Genomic DNA, 12,500 nt, shown 5'->3' on the forward strand with positions numbered 1-12,500 from the left:
AGTAAATAAATTTTTTTTTAAAAAAAAAAAAAGAAAGAAAGAAAGAAAGTTATTCAAACAGAAAAAAGAAAAAAGAAGGCATAGAAGAGAATGGTTACTAAAGTCTGCTTTGTTGGTGATGGCTTTACAAGAAAACCACCTAAATATGAAAGGTTCATTAGGCCAATGGGTCTACGTTTCAAAAAAGCCCATATGACACACCCTGAGCTGAAAGCTACCTTTTGCCTGCTTATACTTGGTGTGAAAAAGAATCCATCCTCCCCATTATATACAACCCTGGGTGTGATCACCAAAGGCACAGTTATTGGAGTGAATGTGAGCGAGCTGGGTCTCTTGACACAAGGAGGCAAGGTGATTTGGGGAAAGTATGCCCAAGTTACCAACAATCCTGAAAAACGATGGCTGCATAAATGCCATAAATGTCTTGCTGGTTTGACAGTGACGTCATACAAGTCGTTCCACTCACTACTGAAGACTACAGTCAGGAAAACACCACTGCTGTGACCTTTCTGAACTACCAAGTAGCCTTACCCCATGTGCAGTCATCAAGAAGTATTTATTCAATTGTAAAGGAAAATAAGACACTGCCCGACTTAAAAAAAAAAAAAAAGTGGAGTGTCATCTATATCACATAAGACTTTGTCATAGGTATCTATGAGCCCCATAATCTCTTTGTTGCTATTGTCTACCATAAGGTCTACACAGTGGAGTAGGCCATTCATCTGATTTAAGAGATCAAGGGAGGGCTGGAGAGATGGCTCAGCTGTTAAAGGCTAGGCTCACAACCAAAAATATAAGAGATCAAGGGGTCTTTTTGTCTGCCAATTTAAGTTTAGAAGCTAGCCATTGGGTTTCTTCTCTTGTAACCCCATGGGGAACATTAAGAGACAAAGTTAATGAGGAAAATGTTTTGATATCATGGCATTTTGTTTAGTAAAGTAAAGCATAATTTTATAACTGGCTGAAATGTATGCCAGAAACATTTTATCAGGACCTCGTAGAAGGCCTATTGACAATACTTTTCCAGTAAAAGGTATCTCTGCCCTTGTACCAGCTGTGATGTCCAGTGGAGGTGGACAATAAGAGCCAAAACTAAGTAAAAACCAGGTTTCATTTGTACACACTGGCATCATATAAGTCAGACAACAGAGTATCTGGCAATCTCCTTTAGTTGGGGAACATGATTAGTTTGGACACAGGATATCATGTTACAACCGTAAGAAAAGCTCTTCTAGAAACAGTGTTATCTGGAAAAGAGTCATTGGTGGGAAATAGTTGTCCAAATAACATATCATCTGGTTAAGTACCAAATGAGGACTATTAAAGAAACAATGTTGTTACCCATACTAACCAAGGCTACACTTTCCTTTGGGGCACTGAAGACCATGTAGGCCTCAAAATTAATAACTCTCTTTTTTCTGTCAAGGGCAATTGGAGATCTGGGCCTCAGGGGTAATGCTAATGGCAGGAAGTTGGACTTGAGAGAACCTTCTCTGGCTCCTGTAGCTTCTTTTTCTGGTTAATCCATCTGTGTGAGGACAAGTCAAGGCTTTGCTTGAACGTTGCTGTATTTGGAAGTGTGGAGAAATTGTTCCTCTTTATTGACCCTCCCTTTTACAGGCTGGAGGCTGATTAGCACACACTCAGTAGCATCTCCATGGCCTCCCTGAACAAGAGAACAGATGACTTCCCAGAGTTTACAGGACATTCAGAGATGCCCCACAGTTCTCTGGGACAGGGGGAAAAATATTCTCCCTTTTAATTCCTCTGACCATATCAGCAAAAGCCTCCGAATATGGTTATTGAACACCCAGAGGGTCAGCTGCACCAGTTTATTGTTTTTAATTAACCTATAATGGTTAGGTGATGCTTGAGCAGAAATTAAGCATCTTTAAAATAAATTTGGATAAACACACCAAAGCTACTACAGCTGGTAAGCAGTTAGCAGGATTTGGATGATCCCACAGTTAAAAGAAAAACTAGGCATAGGGGATTTGGGGAGACTTTCTCTCGTTTACAGAATAACTCTAATTGGAAGGTGGTATTTATAATTAAGAGTTTCTCCTAGGGGCCACTTTTTTTTCCTAGAGGATATTTAGACCATGAGGGGGTTGAGACAGAGATTAAGCCTCTCTTCCTAGGCACCTGAGGGTCTAACCTGCTCCAGTTGTCTAGGAGGTGAGCCAGGGAGGAACCTGAAGGAATCTATAAAGCAAAAACAAGATTTGGAGTGACGGATGAAGGTTCACCTAATCCTCTTCCAGTCTCTCAACTCAGCATCTGAAGGGAGTGACTCCAAACCCCAAGGGGTGGTTGGCAGGACCCAAAAGCCCCAGGACTGGGTTTGCTCTTCCCCGTGCCTGTAATTCCAGTCCCCACCAGTTTTCACTTGCATCTTGGTGTGTCATTGAGAGGCAGACCTGAGCTCCCTTCAAATCTTCTCTCTAGGACAGACTGAGGTGGTGAGCTTGCTAGTTGATTCCTAACCTCCTCTCTAGGACAGATGGATCAAGGTTAAGAGGATGTAGACTCTGAGAGATAGAACCCACCCCCTATCCCCAGATCTAAATAATGACCTGTTTTCTTGTGATATACACTTAAGCCACCCCTATATTCTGCAACAGGACAGTAGGACCTCAGTAACTCAAGTAGTAGCCTGAACAAAAAGAGTATCAGTCACTCTGCCTTAGGGTCCCCCCTGATCTCTTACCCATTTTGTAAAATTTTTAAGCTGTAGATATATTTTTTCACTCCTAACTTTTTAAAATTTAAATAATATTATATAAATCAGGAGGGTTTTTTACAAATTAAAATATGTAAATTGGGTCTTAGTCCTTTTAATCTAGGATAATAACCATAGGAAACAAAGCAGAATAATAGAAAGCTTTAAAGAACTCAAAAGAGGATCATATTGGGCCATTTTGTTGTTGTTGTTGTTGTTGTTATTGTTGTTGTTGTTGTTGTTAATCCTTGCTACTGGAACTGAAAGGGTCAAATTAAAACAAAGCAGAACATTAAGGAAAATAAAAACCCATCTGGGAGATCTAGTGATGTCTCAGTCTAATAAAAAAGAAAGGAAAAGAAAAGATGCAGGGATAACCAGATAGCCTACTAAGACTAAGAAGTTTGGTGGGTACTGCCATTTTGCTTTGTGTCATGTGATTCACATTAACCAAGATGGTGGCAAAGGAACACGGCTGCCTCCATCTTAATGAAGTCACCAGCGCAAAGATGGCAACAAGCCTTGTGGTTGCTTTTTTTCTCAATGTGAGCCTCAGCTTCTATCAGACATGAGCCCCTGTGGGATTCACCTATTCCACTGATGAGATATGGACTATATTCTTTTCTTTGAGCAGACACTTTATCCATGGGTAAACGAGAAAGCAGCATCTATAGTAGGCCCCAGTTAGCAAAATAAAGACACCAGCTGAAGGAATTTCAGTCTCAACTCAGAGGAACTATATAATGAAGACACAGGAAACAGGTCTGTCTGTCTCCAGGCAGAAAGGTAACTTTTAAAACTTCCTTAAAGTTGTCTCTCCTTCAGGCACCTGATCAGGTTGTACCCAGAGTGAGGTGATACTGTCGAGCTTAGGTTAATAGTATGGGGTTAGTTGTTTACAGCCCTTGTGATGGTTTGTTCATGCTTGGCCCAGGGAGTGGCACTATTAGAAGGTGTTGCCTTGTTGGAGTAGGTGTGGCACTGTGGGTGTGGGCTTTAATATCCCCATCCTAGTTGCCTGGAAGCCAGTATTCAGCTAGCAGCCTTCAGATGAAGATGTAGAACTCTAAGCTCCTCCTGTACAATGCCTGCCTGGATGCCGCCATGTTCTCACCTTGATAACAATGGACTGAACCTCTGAACCTGTAAGCTAGCCCCAATTAAATGTTGTCCTTATAAGAGTTGTCTTGGCTCCCAGGGACTAGACCACCAACCAAAGAGTACACATGGTGGGACTCATGGCTCCAGCAGCATATGTACAGCAGAGGATGGCCTAGTCGGTCATCAATGGGAAGAGAGGCCCTTGGTCCTGTGAAGGCTCTATGCCCCCATGTAGTGGGGAATGCCAGGGCCAGGAAGCAAGAGAGGGTGGGTTGGTGAGCAGGGGGAGAGGGGGCGGGGGACAGGAGGGAGTTGGGTTTTTTGTTTGTTTGTTTGTTTGTTTTTTCTGGAGGGAAAACTGGGAAATGAAATATCATTTGAAATGTAAATAAAGAAACTATCTAATAATAATAATAATAAAAGAGTTGCCTTGGTCATGGTGTCTGTTCACAGCAGTAAAAACCATAACTAAGATAACTCTGGTTACCAAACATTTTAACTGGCTTCCTAGGGTGTAGAGACAGAGTTAGGAGGTCTGAGTGTACCTTCCTTGTCAGAAGAAAATCAACTTACCAGCCCAGTTCTAGAATGGGAGAAGGATGCCTGCAGAAATAGACATGCCTTCCTGTTGTTTTAGGTTTGACCTGATTCCATACCATGATGAGTCTGGAATCCTCAAAAGGAACTCTGGATGAGCCTCCAAGGGGATACAATCTAGGAGTCTGGATTACGTTCATTTTCTTGGTCAGTTAAAGAATTAAAAGGCAGGGATGAAGAGATGGCTCAGTGGTTAAGGGCACTGACTGTTCTTCCAGAGGTCCTGAGTTCAATTCCCAGCAACCACATGGTGGCTCACAACCATCTGTAATAGGATTCGTTGCCCTCTTCTGGTGTGCCTGAAGACAGCTACAGTGTACTCTTATACATAAAATAAATAAATAAATCTTAAAAAAAAAAATTAAAAGGCAGAAAAATCTGAAGCGTCACAGCGGCACAGGGAGATAGAGTCAGCAGGTGAAGAAAGCTGTTGACTGACGCCGAGGAGAAGCGCACACAGGCTGGGCATGCAGAGAAAAAGACCTTCTCAATGAAGCAGGTGCTCAGAAAAACTGACAAAAACAGACGACAGTCAGGTTTGCCTAGATGGTGGCTTTAGCTGGACTGTGACTGAATCCTTGGATTAATCCTTGATAGATCTTGATGTGACCTGTGATGTCACTACTAGGAAGTGGAGGAAACCAGGACTGGTTGGAACAAACCAGTCATGAGGGTGACTGGGCATGCCTGCCTCCCTCTCTTCCCACCTCCCCCCTCTCTCCCTTCTCTCCCTCTTCTCCCTGGCCAGCATTGGGTTAGCAGCTTTATTCTACAGTCTACCCCCATACAAGAGACCAAGCCACCAGGCACTGAGACCTCTGAATCTTTGGGCCAAAGTAAATCTTTCCTTCTTCAAGTCAATTTGCTCAAGTATTTTGTCATGGCATTGAAAACTAACACAGCTAGTGTCATGGTTTGTACATGCTTGGCCCATGGAGTGGCACTAATAAAAAGGTGTGGCCTTGTTGGAGTAGGTGTGTCACTGTGATTTGGGCTTAAGACCCTCACCCTGGCTGCCTGGAAGTCAGTCTTCCACTAGCAGCCTTCAGATGAAGATGTAGAACTCTCAGCTCCGCCTGCACTGTGCCTGCCTGGATGCTGCCATGCTCCCGCCTTGATGATAATGGACTGAACCTCTGAATCTGTAAGCCAGCTCCAATTAAATGTTGTCCTTATAAGAGCTGCCTTGGTTGTGGTGTCTGTTCACAGCAGTAAAACCCTAACTGAGACAGCTAGTTAAGTATATTTTAGGATATTGATGCAATTGAACATTCAGTAGGCATTATAAAACCATATTTAAAGAGTGTCCAATGACAGGGAGCATCACTTAGTAAATTAAATGCTAGTTTCATTGCATAATAGCCTATCCCTGGTTGAAAATGTATTCCTATAATATGGAAATTTCTGGGGCAGGAATTTTCTACTTGTCAGTTTTAAAATTCCTTAAAAAACAGAATAAGCGCCGGGCAGTGGTGGCACACGCCTTTAATCCCAGCACTTGGGAGGCAGAGGCAGACGGATTTCTGAGTTTGAGGCCAGCCTGGTCTACAGAGTGAGTTCCAGGACAGCCAGGGCTTTACTGAGAAACCCTGTCTCGAGAAAAAAAAAAAAAAAGAATAAGCTGGCCATGATGTCACACACCTTTAATCTCATCACATAAGAGGCAGAGACAGAGCTCTGTGAGATCCCGTCTCAAAACAAAAACAAACAAACAAAACAAGGAGACCTGATTTTTCAAGGACTTGCATAATATACCTATGCATAACAGACTCTTAAGTCTCCTTAACTGTCAATAAACTTGCTGGTTCTCCTCCTTCAGTCCCATACAGTTCCAGTCTGTCTGCCCGGGGTGTGTGTCCCTTCTCTGAACAGAAGTGGAAACTACATTCCCTTCTCTACATGTCATCTATTGTTCTACCTCTAAAAATTTGCTTAAGGAAATAAATGTGATGCCAGAATATTTTCTTCAAAACAAGTTCACCCCAGCATTAACTGTCAGAGCATTATAGCATTTCAAATATTTAGTTACTATTAAGAAGGAGAAAAAAAGTTATGTTACAAAATCTATCAAATCAATCGACTATTACAAGCCAATGTTTACAGAACAGAGAAAGGTGCCCACAGCTATGCAAATAGCAGCAAGATATAAAGTGACATACAAAGCATAATTTACAGCTCTCTAAAAAGAATAGCCATATGTATAGGAACAGACCCACAGATGAAATTTTTCACTTTTCTACTTGTCTCTACTTCCAAATTGTCATGAGCAGCTATTATTTCAGAGTTAGAACAATCAGTTAAGTTTCATGTATAAGTGTAAAACTAGTGACAGCTTTTTCTCACCTCAAGAAGAAATCAAAAACTCCAAGGCCCCCTTGCCCTCTGGGACTGAGATCCTTGGCATGTGCCCTTCTGCAACAAGCCTAGGGCTTCGTGCTTAGAGCCAAGCCCGCCATGCAGAAGCTACCTCTCAAGCCAGGCTACCTCAGAGCCTACAATGTTTTCTGTAAACTACCCCACTTTTGAGAAGGAGCCTTGAAACATGAAAGATACATTGCTCCTGTTTCACATTTTATTGTTCAAGTCCTAGAAGCAAAACAAACTTCGGAGAATCTCTGAGTTCATGTTGGAAACCATTTAAAACAGTTTGGGGCCAGTAGGATGGCTCAACAAACAAAGGCGCTTGCTGCCAAGCTAAAAACCTGAGCTCAGTCCCCGGAACCACATGTAAAAGGGGAGAATGGAGTCACACAAATTGGTCCCTGGCCTCTAAGTGTACAGCATGACACAAGTGCTCTCTCTCCTCCTTACCCCAAATAGACAAATGTAAAAAATATTTAATTTAAAAACAGCTTTATTTTTTATAACATCCATCACTGGACATGTCCATGTGTTTTCACCCAACACACATCCAGAAGGACCTCAACTGCTCACATACATACACACTAGACACTAGTCCAGCCACACCCAGACATATGCACACATGAAGACCTATGGCGTCTTGCCATGTTTGTGGTCCTCCCCACAAAACTCTGCACCTGCTACTGCAATAAAGCATCCCCAGAAGAAAATCCCCAGCAGAGAATCTCTATCCCCAGAAGGTCATGAAGAATTAGATTCTGCCATTTGTTTCTACCTTTCGGGTAGGAATCTGCATTTTATAAGAACTTCCTCCAGGCGCACATAGTGACATAAACAGGGACACCGAGCTGATGCCCTTCATAAAACCATGGACATAAAAATTGCCAGGGCTTCTGAGCGGCCATCCTGTGTTGAAAACAGCCGACTCTGTACAATAAGATGATAGATAACATATCAAAACCAGCATGCAGGGCTTTTAAAACTTCACATTTGGCATTGAGCGGCATCAATTATTTAAACGCAAACCGAATTAACAAAATATTCAACATATGTTCTTTTTAGATTCTGCTAAATCGGATGAGGCCTCCGAAAGCTGATTTAAGGGTCAATCGTTGAAAGAGAGTGCAGGCATCCTCTGGAAGGGGTCACAGTAAAAGGCAGAGGAGGTGGTCAGCTTAACGCAGCACAGGACACCCAGTTCCCTGAGGAACAGTGATTAATGCCTACACCTAACCCTGACCTCATCAAACCCTGCTGCCACCATCTGCTGGCTTAATTCCTCTGCAATGCCTGTATCTGCTGCCTCCTCTGACAAAGGGTGGGGGTGGGGAGGAAATGCTCCCTGCTCAGCACCAGCTCGCTGGTTGGCTGGCTGGCCCCAGCAGAAGGCATCTGTTGCTCATGGTCTGGCAGCATCTGCCACTATTTCTCACTTTCCCCACCATGCTGTGAGATACGGTTTCTCCCAAAGGTGGCCTTCCCCTGCACATTGTCAATCCCCGCATTGTCTGCCCTGCCTGTTCCCACGGTGCCGTCCTCGCCGCCATGCTGCCGAGCTTGGCTGTTTGTCTGTCTGTAATCCAAGATATTATGTGATTGATCCATGCCATTAGCCCTTCCCTATGCACTGGGACATTCAATTAGGCTCACAAGCAGGCGGTTCTGATTGAGCAGGGTTCTATCCCAGGAAGCTTGAGGGCTTGGGATAGCCCACAGGGTGCTGGCACAAACATGTCCAGACAGAAATGGCTTTGGCAGTACTGCTGTCCCTTCTTGCATTTTCTCTTAAAATGTTACACAGGATGCATTGGTCTTCTCCGGATTTTGTTGCAGGTATTGAACATTGTAACAAGTGCGTATGAATATCATTATTCATGTATCTATTTTTCAGACACCTTCTGTTGACAGGATGCAGCTTGACTGATGATGCACTCAGCCTCCCAAGCTGTCACCTTCCTGTCTACTCCAGGCACATCCACTGCTTCTGGGGACTTTCAGGGCTGGCGTCTGTCCTTCCTCCCAAAGCTATTTCTAATTCTAATGCTATCTTTAGTCACATAGTGAACAGAGAAGAATCAAGGGCATTGGGGTCTCCTGTTCTGGCCTCTGAGTTCAGGGGAAGCCTCACACCTGAATGCCACCCTCCCTGTGGGGTGGGGAGGTTTTGAACCCCTGAAAGCCTCAGAGTAACATAAAGAAGAAGCTGTTGTTGCCCGGATATTCTGTGTTCTACATGTGCATGCCACACTTTAAGGCTCTAAAACTACCCAACTGTTTTGAATACAGTGAAAGGCCACACAGTGAAGTGCTGAACAGGAAGTTCCAGACCAGACTGAACAGGGTGAACTTAAAAAATAATAATAATAATTATGATTTCCTTTAAAAGGATTTAATGTTCACAGTAGTAATATATCAAGTATTCAGTGATTCTTGGATATTCTAAATTTGTATATAAGTACTAAATTGTTGACACAGAGTATTCATTTACTCTGCATTGATCCCCCTTACAAATGAGAATATGCCTTGGCAAGGTCCTGGCACATAGTAATGCTGCAGTAACGGCAAACAGGCAGAACTCATGTCTGGCCTGCACATTCAAAGCGTTCTGACCATAAACTACGGAGGAAAGAAGAATTCACAACAAGCCAGGAGAGAGCCTCAGGTCCACTCCTGGGGTGATCAAGAACATGGATTTGTCCAGCCTGACAACGCAGACTAAAACTCTTTGTCTAAAGCTACCATGAAGACCTTCAGGGTGTCCAAGCTTGCTAGAGCATTAACCTCTTCCTGTGGCCTTTCCTATATTGTCACTCTGCCCAGGGAATCTAATTTCCATTTTTAAGTCATAGTCTCTATTTGTGGGCAACTCTGAAACATTCTCTGACCACACATTCAAAACAAATGCCAGCTAGTGCCTCATAGTAGCCTGGGTCATTTAACTGGATGTCCTTGTGAACAACAGATTTTTACAGGTCTTTGGGGCAGAGAAGAAATAAAAACAAGGATAGAGATACAGACTAGGAGTCTGCTGATGCTTAAGGCCTTTAGTTCCCTGAATAATTAGGGTTAGATTTAAGTTAATGTGGTGGTTTGGATAGGTTTGGTCCCCATATATTCATGTGTTTGGATACTTGGCCATAAAGAATGGCACTATTAGGAAGTTTGGCCTTATTGTAGGAGGTGTGGCCTTGTTTCTGTGTGGGTGGGCTACAAGGCCTATTATGCTCAAGATCCTCCTAGTGTGGAACCAGTCTTCTCCTGATTGTCTTCACATCAAGATACGGTACTCTTGGCTCCTCTAGAACCATATCTGCCTGCATGCTGCCATGCTTCCTGCCATGATGATAATGGACTGAACCTCTGAAATTGTAAGCCAGGCACAAATAAATGTTGCCCTTTATACGAGTTGCCTTGGCCATGGTGTCTCTTCACAGAATTTTCACCACCCCTATTCAGCAGGAATGGGTTTGGGTGTCTGGTTATGGTTATTTTATAAGTTATAGACAGGTTGTCATTTTAAGGGATAATTTAGAAATGGCCATAAGTTTGAAAAGGGAAGGAAATAGATGGGATAGATTACTAATTTTATTCTTGAACGAAATATTGTATAGCCATAATCTTACATTGATATAAATCTTTATAATTGATATAAAATCAAAGTTATAATATTCTTACATTGGTACAAAATTTATATATTGATATAAAATTAAGGTTTTCATTGATATAAATCTATATATTGATGCAAAATTTGAAATTAATATTGTTATGCTTAGATAGGTATTATGCTCATACAACTCATTTATGAATTCAAGGTTTGGACCCAATCCTTCTAATAGCTGCTATTACAAACTGTTTAAGATGATTAAGTAATACAAGTTAAGGGCCAGATAGTAAACTCGTGGTTATATTAGATTCTGATTTAATTATAATAAAGCATTTTCAATTTAGTCAAATAGAAATGGCTAGGAGTAGTTAGCAGTTCAGATATAGGTAGCAGGTTTAACAGTTCAGATATACTTTGCATAGATAGATAGACTTCAAAAACATCAGAAATACACAGAATATAACATTAAATGTTCTTTCATTATTAAAGGATCATTTGACAACCAGATAATGTCTGCTCGTGACAGCTTCCCAATCTCCTTCAAAGAAGAATTTGAGCATCAAATCTTCCCTATAGAGTTGTGCTGATTATGACAAGTAGCCACTGGACAAAAATTGCCTTATTCATCTACAGACAAAAAATACTGTCCAAGAAAGGTTACCTAATGCAGTATAGTTGACAGCTTGGCTCTGCCAAGACAAAGCAAACTGGTCCTTCATAATTCCTGCTTCATTTCAAGGTCTATCAAATGGTTCTGGGCCAGAAGGCTGAATACAGATGCTCCAATGTTATAAGAGATTAGGGGCTGTCCAGATAGTCAGCTGTCCCTATAATTTAAGTTTTGAAAGCTATGTTTTTGTACATCTTATATATTCAGGTAATAATTCATTCTCAGATTTCTGACAGGGTTAAAGACCAGTTATAGTTTCATAATCAAACTCAAGTTGTTTAGCTCTGAGAGAGATGATATAGATTTTAAAGGATAGTTTTTAAATGGTGATACAGGCTAAAATCAGAACATAATTCAAATATAGAATTATAAGCTCTTTAAGTTAGGATGGCAGAGTACTTTATCTAGTTAACAGATATGTATATCATACTTTTATAATTTACATAATTGTTATGGTTGTGCTCAATTTATGTCTGAGAGAAAAGAGCCTTTTTAATTGGACAAAGCAGGGAAATGAAGTGGGTTTGGCCTTATGCTGCTTGTGCTATAATGTTAATTTTGGTCCTTAAAACTACTTACACAAGTGTTTACACATAAGGTACTGAGATACCCTCCCCCCAGTTGGTTCCAATTGATAAATAAAGATATGAACAACCAGTGGTTGGGCAGAACAAACAGAGGCGGGACTTTTTGGTTTCCCAGGCTTGGGACAGATATGAGAGAGAGAAGGAGGCAGATTTGTGATGACTTGGAGGCAGAGGGATTGGGTTTAGGAGCTACAGAAGAAAAGTCACCCAAAATGTACATGGAAGGGGAAAAAAAGCCCTATGGTGGAGTTGCCTAGAAGGTAACAGAACAGCAAGATAAAACATAAAATTAAAAAGTATTAAGCCAAGAGTACTGGAGGGAAATATATGCTAGCCACAGGGAAGATTAGGAGTGCCCAGCCACTGAGCTAGCCAAGACATATCAAAATTGTATGTCTGTGTCTTTCATTCGAGAACCCAGAGAGCTCTAGGGTGGGTACAGTGCACACATAGGGGCAGGTTAACTAACTCATCACTACACATAGAGGTGGCAGAGATGGCCCATTGGTCCTACTGCTCTCCAGAAGAGGGTGGAAATGATTTTTAAAGGCAGTGTTTGAGAGAAGAAACAAAGTTACAAGGAGAGGACACTTTGAAAGACCAGGTAGAAAGTCATGTGACAGGAGAAAAACTCTTGGAGTATGCGAAATCATGTGCTTATAATTTTAAGCATGCTGTGCTTTAATTAAGTCTCCTGATGTCCCCACTCAACAATGAGGTCCTATTCCAGCAAGCTAAGACAAGAGGTGACAAGTCCTACTCAATAGAGCCATTGTGTTTAGGTGATTGATTTGATGGGCTGAAAAGTCCAAGGTAAAAAAGAAAAGGAGCAAAAGAGAAGGGTATTTTCTGGATGGC

The 12,500-nt window shown here is 41.8% G+C and overlaps 1 pseudogene; it reads left to right on the forward strand.

Moving 5' to 3' along the window:
• Positions 1 to 436, forward strand: part of LOC116077330 — a 2,910-nt pseudogene extending 2,474 nt beyond the window's left edge.
• The last annotated feature ends 12,064 nt before the right edge of the window (positions 437 to 12,500 follow it).

This window comes from Mastomys coucha, unplaced genomic scaffold (genome assembly GCF_008632895.1).
Source record: "Mastomys coucha isolate ucsf_1 unplaced genomic scaffold, UCSF_Mcou_1 pScaffold5, whole genome shotgun sequence".
Lineage (NCBI taxonomy): Eukaryota > Metazoa > Chordata > Mammalia > Rodentia > Muridae > Mastomys > Mastomys coucha.